Below are 9464 nucleotides of genomic sequence, written 5' to 3' on the forward strand. Positions count from 1 at the left end.
CACTATAAAAAGGAGTGCCATAATCCTAAAAAGCAGAAAAATAATAATCAACTGGATTCCATGGCTAACATGCCTAAGGATAGTGATTCTGAAGGTGTTTGCTTCATGACTCATGATATTCTTTCTGTTAACTCTACTCTTGGCTATTCTTTTTCCATTAATGACTGGCTAATTGATTCTGGATGCACCTATCATATCTCTCCTTTCAAAAATGTGTTCTCTTATTTCAAACCTGTGGAAAATACCTTTGTTTCTATGGCAAATGACAAAAAGTGTCAGATTCTTGGCATTGGGACAGTGTGTTTGAAGTTCAGTGATGGCTATGTGCTTAATTTGAAAAATGTGAGATATGTGCCTGATTTATGTTACAACCTGCTCTCTTGTACCTGTCTAGAACAAGAAGGTTTTGAGGATAAGTGGGGGCAGGGTGTTATGAATAGGGCTGGGTAATTATACCGAAATACCGGAATACCGGACTTACCGTACCGAAAAAATACCGAAAATACCGTTTTTTCGGTATACCGTAGTTTTCGGTACGGTAACGGTATTAGATTTCACATACCGCGGTATACCGAAACTTCGGTATGCCGGTATATACCGGTATACCGAATCTTCGGTATATACCGATGCTTCGATATACCGTGGTATACCGGTATACCGATTGATATATATATATATATATATATATAATATATTTATATATTTATATTTAAAGAAAATTTTAAAAAATCAAAATTTCAATTATGCGATTATAAAAGAACAAAATTGGGAACCCTATTTTCTGAAATCTCAAAAGTCTCTCAGTCCTCAATCCCGCTGCCCGCGCCGCTCAAAGTCTCAAACCCTCACGAGGTCACCGTCTTGCTTAGTCGATTCAGCCGCCCCAACCTCTGCTCTGCCGCGCCACCACGAGGTCGCCGTCTTGCTCGCCAATTCAACCGGTGTCCACAAGCTCGCCGCTCAGCTCCACCACAAGCTCGTCGTTCACCTCGAAGCTGCTATTTCATCAGGTAATCTTAATTTGTTCATTACTTATAGTGCGTATTAGATACTACATACTTAAATGAAAAGGGATTTGTTGCTTTATTTGGTGTTGCTATTTTGGAGATTATGAAATTAAAATTCTTGTATTAAGTATTAACTACCATATTAGTCAATTTACCTTGCAAATGCCTCTCTATTCGATCACCAGCTGGCCCTTTAATTGAATATGCTCTTGAGCATCTCACAGATTTTGCTAAGTATCAATTAATTAATTAATGGGAGAGCTTAATTTTTAAAGATAGTTTATACGTGGTAGTGACAACTAAGTGCTCCTATTGTATCAAGAAGTTTTTGTTTTCTGGCAGTGATATCATATCCGACAGTAATCTGAAAATTCCTAAGACACAGTAGTGAGATGAATTTTTTAGACTGGAACTAACTGTTAGTGCAAACTGAATTAACTAAACATGGGCCAGAAATAGACTATAAATAATAATTTGTGTGATGAAATGATAGAATGGTGAAGAGGGCAATGAGCTGAGTGGAACAGTGCAGCAATGCATCTTCAAATTGCTTGACTGGTTTGCTGTTGATTCTGTTGTTGTAAGACTAACAATGTTGTTGTTTTTTTCATAATGGTTGCACACAATTTTAATCAGAAAAGATGTGAAATGAAGGTCGTTGAATATGTTATAATTGATAAAGTGCCTTTCCGGGCTGTTGAAGGGAAGGGATTTGTTGCTCTCCTGCACGAACTAGAACCAAGATTTCGAATTCCTGATCGAAAGAAAGTTGCAGGTATGGTTCATGATTTATTATTAGAGCATAAGAAGGAAATTAAGAATGTGATTAGGGGACAAGATGCCAGCATGAATCAAGATGATTCTCAAGTTTTATCAACTACTTCATCCAACAATTTGAATTGATCCAACAATTTGAATTGATCAGGTAATAATTTTATTCAAAAAATTTCATCTTCTAATTTTTTTGGGACTGTTGGCAGTAGATGGGAGTCATGGGACTGGGGAGCCAAAATGATTCATGCATATATGAAGCTTATTGCAAAAGATATGTGTCATGCATGTATTTGATTAAAATATATAACTGTCATGGCAGAAATTGGAATTTAAGGTGTTGCATTACTAGTTAATAATCTGAAATAGTAATACTTGTATTCTACTTGATTCTCAAGTATTCATTTATCCTATGGTAGTTATTTTATTGATATTCATAGATACACGTATTATACTAATCATCTACTAGTATAATTGTGTTGTATAATAATATACTCCATTTATTACGGATATGTATCAAATTATGTTTATGGTCCCTCCTCAACCCAAAACCATTTATTTCAGTATATAATTAACTATATGAAAACATCATTTCATACTTGTTAATGAGTTCTTTCTAATATTTTGTTTATGTGACATAATGAATCTCTGTTTCTTGTTCCTAGGCAGCAGGTTGGATCATTCATTTTCAGTCCCGTCTACAAGTAATGTCTTTTGTCAAACTCACCAACGAGGTTGCAAGAAATGAAGATGATGTTGCTCATGATTTTATAATTTGTTAGAATGGATGTATGAACAAGATTTGATTGTGATGAGTTTGATTATTTTGGAGTTTTTTGAAGTAGTTGAACAATTAGATTTTTTTTAATAGTTTGGATATAATAGATTTTTTCACGGTATAACGGTATGCCGTACCGCAAAACATGGTATAACGGTATATCGGAATGTCATATCGCAGTTCGGTATACCGCAAAAGTACGGTATACCGAAATGCGGTACGGTATACCGTCAACACGGTATGGTAACGGTATCAAAAACTACCATACCGAATTTCCGGTATACCGAACTCCGGTATACCGAAACTTACGGTACGGTATCGGTATGGGTTGTGTCATACCGTAACTTTCGGTACGGTATACGGTATGGCACTCACGATACGGTATACCGTACCGAACCACCCCTAGTTATGAAAATCTGTAAGGGTGCTATGTGTTTGTTTAAAGCTGAGAAGAAGTGTAACCTCTATATGTGTTCTGCTCAATCTATGGCCTGTGTGGGTAATCTTGCTAATGTGGTTAGGGTTGATAAAACCATGTTGTGGCATAATAGACTTGGTCATATGAGTGAAAAGGGTCTGAATATTTTGAAGAAAAATGAGTTGTTGTCTGAAAATGATTTTCAAAACAGTCTTCCCTTTTGTGACACTTGTGTTTTGAGCAAACAACACAGAGTTACCTTCCCTACTCCTATGACTGACAATGTCAGTCAGAATGTTATTGAGTATCTCCACATGGATGTGTGGGGACCAGCCTCTGTTTCTTCTCATTCAGGGTCTGTGTATTTTCTGTCTATAATTGATGATTTTTCCAGGAAAGTTTGGCGTTTTTTAATGAAAAATAAGTCTGAAGTCTTTGAAAAGTTTTTAACATGGAAAAATCTTGTTGAAAATCAAACTGGAAAAACCATTAAAGTGATTAGAACAGATAATGGTCTTGAGTTTTGAAATTCCCAAATGGATGCTTTGTGCTCCAAGTTTGGAATTAAAAGGCACAAGACCACTCCTTATACCCCTCAGCAAAATGGTATTGCTGAAAGGATGAACAGAACCCTTTTAGAAAAAGTTAGGTGTCTTTTGTCTAAAAGTGGTCTTTCTAAAAAATTTTGGGGTAAAGCCCTATTGACTTCAGCATACCTGGTGAATAGGTCTCCCTCAGTCCCTTTAAAGGTTAAATGTCCTGAGTCTATATTCACTGGGAGAAAAATTACTTTATCCCATTTAAAAGTTTTTGGGTGTAGTGCTTTTATCAACTCTAAAACTGATAAGCTGGATCCCAGATCCAAGAAAGGGATATTTCTTGGATATCCAGAAGGTGTTAAGGGTTATAGGATTTGGAATAGAAGTGAACCAGGTTTTAGGGTTATAATAAGTAGGGATGTGGTCTTTAATGAGGATGAGTTCCCCTGTCTTAAGCCTGACCCCGATACCTCTCCTATAAGTGATGACAATGAGCCTCTTAGTGAGGTGGAGTCCACTGACACTCTCACTGAGGTGGAGCCATCTAATGATGCTCCAAGTGTGGTGGAGCATTTCTGGAATACAAATCCTATAGTCCCTGACCCTGACACACCGGAACTTGAGCCTCAGCTTGAGCCTGAACCCCAAAATGTAACTCTTCATGATGACCAAGTTGTTGAGCCTGAAACATGTTCCTAACCCTGGTCCAGATTTGAAAGATTACCTCTTGTCTAGAGATAGAGCCAGAAGGAATCCTAATCCCCCTGTTAGTTATTTAGGCCTTGTAAACTTGGTTAATCTTGCTTCTAATGTGTTTGAGTCTGATGGAAATGAGCCCCAATCTTTTAAGCAGGCTCTAAAGTCCAAGTTTTGGGACATGTGGTTCAAAGCTATGAAAGAGGAAATCCATTCCCTATTTGTTAACAAGACCTGGATCCTTGTGCCTCTGCCCCCTGGTGCCTCTATGGTTGATTGCAGGTGGTTGTTTAAATTGAAAGATGAGATTGAGGGGTTGAGGTACAAGGCTAGATTAGTAGCAAAGCGTTTTACCCAGCAAGAGGGGGCAAACTATACAGAAATTTTTGCTCATGTGGTTAAGTTTACTACTGTAAGAGTGATGCTTGCCTTATGTGCTCATTTTAATTGGGAATTAAAGCAAATGGATGTCAAAACTGCTTTTCTTCATGGTGACTTGGATAAACCCATTTACATGAATCAACCAAAGGGTTTTGTGGATCCAAACTTTCCTAACATGTGTGTTTACTTAAGAAATCTTTGTATGGCCTTAAACAATCTCCTAGGCAGTGGAATATCAAGTTCAATACATGCATGCAGAAATTAGGCTTTGTTAGGAGCTCCTTTGATGTTTGTTTGTATGTAAAAGATCTTGATAAAGTGCATGTTTTCTTGCTGTTGTATGTGGATGATATGCTTATTATGGGTCCTTGCATTAAGTCTATTAAACATGTGCAATCTGCTCTTTGTGTTAACTTTGACATGAAAGACCTTGGTGATGCAAAAAAGATTTTGGAGATCAATATCCTAAGGGATAGGAAGTCCTCATCTCTGATTCTTCACCAAGAGCCTTATGTGCGAAAAATTCTTGATAAGTTTAATATGCTTGGTGCTAAAACTGCTACTGTTCCTCTAGCTGCTCATTTCATGCTAAGTAAGGACCTCTGTCCTAAAACTGAGTCTGATATTAAAGCTATGAAAAAGGTCCCTTATTCTAATGCTATTGGCTCTGTGATGTATCTCATGGTTAGTACTAGGCCAGATATTGCCTATGCTGTTTCTTGCTTGAGTAGATACATGTCTAACCCTGGGCCTGTGCATTGGGAGGCTCTTAAATGGTTGCTTAGGTATCTGAAACATACTTCCAAGTATGGTCTGTGCTTTTCAAAGTGTGATGATGGTGTTGAGCTATGTGGCTTTGTTGATTCTAACAATGCTAATGACAAGGACAAGAGAAAGTCCACTACTTCTTATGTGTTTACTGTGTAGGTCTTGTGTTAGTTGGAAATCTCAATTGCAGCACATAGTTGCTCTCTCCACCACTGAGTCAGAATATATAGCCATCGCAGAGGCTATGAAGGAGGCTATATGGTTAAAGGGGGTTCTCTCTGAACTCAAATTCTTGCATGATACTCCTGCTGTGTATTCTGATAGTCAGTCTGCTATTCAATTGTGCAAGAATCCTGTTTTTCATGATAGAACTAGGCATATAGATGTTAGGTTCCATTTCATTAGAGATGTTGTTGAAAAATGTGAGGTTTTGTTGCATAAAGTGCATACTGATAAAAACCCTGCAGACATGGGCACTAAGTGCTTACCTGTGGAGAAATTGTTTTCTTGCATTAAAAGGCTGCATTTTGATTGTGGTTAGCATGTGCATGTGCATGTCCCGGGGGAAGACCTTGATGATCCATTAAGCCTTGGCTTAGCTGAGATCACAAGGCAGTAAAGTCCTATAAGACTAATTGGCTTGCCATCTGATGTCTTATTAGGCAACCTGGCCCTATCTCTTGACTAATGAGCTTAAAAACTCTTTGATGTCTTGAGAGGGCCTTGTAGGCTGTGATGAAAGTAACACATGAACGTGGCTCTCCTCTGTTTCCCCAATTTAGTCCAAGGTGGAGTATGTGAAGTATAATGGACTCTAATTATGTTGGGCTTTGATTTAATTCGGCTGGGCTGATTTAATTCATAGGCCCAAGTGATTATTGGTGACCCATATTAGTTTTGGCCCGATAACTTAAGAGGGATACTCCAATGGCTGCCACGTGGCTATCTCACAAGGATCGTGAATGTTGGCCATTGGATTCAGGTTTGTGTTTGTTATGAGTCTTGTGACTCATCTCATTCTCATTCATTCCTTCCGGATCTCTCTCTCTCTTGTGAGATGCTCCTGCTTCTCTCTTCTCTCTCTCTAGATTCCGGTGCCGTTCGCCGGTTATCTACTCCGATCTTCTGTTTCCAGCATGGATTCTCGGTTCTAGAGAGATCCCTCGGTTAGACTCTGTGTGAAGTGAGTGCTTGAGCGTTCCTTCTCAGATCTAGGGTTTGTCCAACTTCTTTTTTGGATTCTTGTGAGATTGGAGGTTCTTTGAGAGTTCTTGTGTTGCGAAGCAGTGTTTGGAGGTTGCTGGGAGATCCTTGCAACAGAGATAGTCTCTGTGTCGTAGCATTTGGAGTATCCCTAGGGTTAGGGTTCGGTGACTTCGTTGTGCTCCCTTGAGACTTGTTGGTGAAGATTGAGGAGGTCATTGGCCCTGTGCAGTCGTGTGTGTGCGACCTGAGCCATATCCTAAATCTTCATTTCTGTTTCTTAAGTTTTTCATGCATTACCTGGATCTGAAAGGATCTTGTCTTGATTACTGACCAAGTTACTTAGTTTGCAGGATTCCACTTAGCTGGAGTTTCAAGTATGGTCGAAGACTTGAGATTAGCTAGGGTTTTCTAGTCTATACTCGTGTTGTAACTGGTAGAAGTGTAATCTTTGGTATTGTACTTGTAACTGGCTTGTAAATTCTGAGGTTAGCTATCTCAGAACCTAATCAATAAAGAGGTCCCGGTAATTAGCGAATCCCGAGTGATCTGATCCCTACATTCATATTAGAGATGTTGGTTAAAAAGAGAGATGATGGTTTTGGTGATGTGAGCGCGAGAAGTATTTAAGGTGAGTGTAAAAGTGAGACGAGGGTAGCATTCAATCTCGGAGGAGATAACAGATTTTATTGGAACGTTTATCCAATTATTATAATATCCTTTAGGCTTTAGTAGTACATATTTTATAAATTTGAACAAATTTGGGTGGACAATTAGCGTGTTACTATCTTTTATTGTACTGGTTTGAAATGGATAAAAGTCATGACTTAGAGCATCCGCAATGGAGGACTTCCTGCCGGACGACGGACTGGCGTGCCGGATGTCCACGCAGGACGTCCGCCATTGGGTCGGGAGAGGCAGACGCGGACATCCCCGGCGGACGTGAGGTATCCGCGGCCGTCGGCGGACGTCTGCCATTGCGGTGCCACGACGGACGTCCCGATTTTCGATTTTTTTTTTAAAAAAGTCTATATATACAGCTCATTAAACTTCATTACATTCGCACCACTTGTATTTACGAGTTTTTCTCTCTCTACTTTCATTTCTTTTGAAGAAAAATGGAGCACACCAATGATTCTCCCGCCACGAGCGAGTCACAAACGCAGACGTTTCCCGTTGGAGGTGAGGGAAACACTGACAGAACTACAGGACTGGCCACGGGGACAACGAGGAGTGAGACGGGGGCCGCGTTTGTTGAAGCTTTGGGTTGTATTTTTTTAAAAAAAATAATTATATATGTTTTTTACTATTTAAATAAAATCGTTACATTTCCCCCGTATTAGTGTCAAATTTTTAATTCCGTAAATTGAATATTTGTGAATTTGTGAATTTTTATTATTGTGGATGTCCTTGGGGATCTCCGCTAGTGTACAGAGGGATATCCTTATGACGTGGCAGTGAAGTGAGATGTCTTTATGACGTGGCACGAGGTGTTTTTTGGTGTCCGTAGGGACATACGTCCCCATTGTGGATGCTCTTAAATTGAGTTCATACTGGTAAGAGTTGATAAAATTGTAAGATATCATATTTGGGAAATGCTTCTATTGCTATTGGATGCATTAGGGCATCCACATCCATGCTCTTCCCCAAGAGCATGGTTGTGGCCCGGACCCACATTTATTCATTTTTTACTCCCTGCTCTTCTGCAAGAGCATAACACCCACATTCCATGTTCTTCCGCAAGAGCATTGATACGCTCGGATTTTGCACTGTTTTAAGGCTATTATTTGGTCCGTTTTTTATGTCAAAGTCACTCTACACGTCCATTATTAGCATATTTTGTCTATTTTGGTATTTTGACATGTTTTGTGAGAAATGTGCATAATTGAGCCGAAAAAGGGAGCCAAAACGCAAAGTCTGGAAATTTGGAGTCAGACGGCGACCGCCGCGGGATGTATGCGGGGCGGACCGCCGGCGCCCGACGGGCAGATCAATGCAGCGGTCCGCCGGAAAAATACGCTTGTAAGAGAAGTCTCGTCCGGCGACCGCCGAAAGTCGTGCGGCGGTCCGCCGCCGAGGAACAGACTCTCTGGAGTCCAACGCGGCGACCGCCGGCACGCAAGTGCGGCGGCCCGCCGGAGAAAGGCGGCGAATTCGAGAAGCCCTATATTTGCACCCAGATTTACCATATTTTGGAGATCTTTTCCTTCTACTACAAGGATTGGCTTTTTCCTATAAATAAGACCTCAAGCTTCATCAAAAAGAGAGAACTTCTACTTGCAAAATACTTCATAGAGATCAAGACCTAGAGTACTTCATTGGTGCAAGGAGTTGGAGAAGGATTTCAAGAACATCAAGAACGACAAGGATTCAACCTACGGGTTTTATTTGCTTTAGTTTTATGTTCAAATTGTCTTCCCTTCAATCTATGTTTTTAGCTTATTCATTTATGTGTAACTAAACTCATAGGATTCTAGGGATGTGTTAGTAACGACTTTGGTTATACAAATTCCTTTTTCTATTTAATATCCGTTTTGTTTTTACTTTGTTTCTTACCTAAGTAATTTTGATGCTGCATGATTGAGTGACACAATTGTGTATGATTTAATATAACTTGCTTCATAACCGTGACAGAGTTAAAGCGAGTTAGATCCACTTAGTAGACGCTACAGTTAGCTTCCCTTAAAACGGCACTGTTAATTGAGAGTGAGGACTTTTCAAGGGTCTTAGGAGCCTTTTGGAGTTACGTGTTAGGATTGACAACCCTAAATTCCCTAATCTTGTAATCAACGTTTGTATTGCATGAGCATAAACTAGGTGACTCGTTCTATCAAAGTAATAACTATGCTAGGGTATTGTAGTTGGAATTTTGTATAACCATAACTGTGAACACACATCCCTGG

General features: G+C 39.6%; 1 long non-coding RNA gene across 2 annotated transcripts; it reads left to right on the forward strand.

Annotated features, from left to right (window-relative positions):
- Positions 1-773: 773 nt before the first annotated feature.
- LOC125210901 lies at positions 774-2622 on the forward strand. Of its 2 annotated transcripts, none has more exons than XR_007174431.1 (3): positions 774-1010; positions 1644-1932; positions 2444-2622. It is a non-coding gene; the product is annotated as an uncharacterized LOC125210901 (long non-coding RNA). The 2 variants fall into 2 exon arrangements; XR_007174439.1 differs by having other exon boundaries at positions 1662-1932.
- Positions 2623-9464: the final 6842 nt, after the last annotated feature.

This window comes from Salvia hispanica, chromosome 1 (genome assembly GCF_023119035.1).
Source record: "Salvia hispanica cultivar TCC Black 2014 chromosome 1, UniMelb_Shisp_WGS_1.0, whole genome shotgun sequence".
NCBI lineage: Eukaryota > Viridiplantae > Streptophyta > Magnoliopsida > Lamiales > Lamiaceae > Salvia > Salvia hispanica.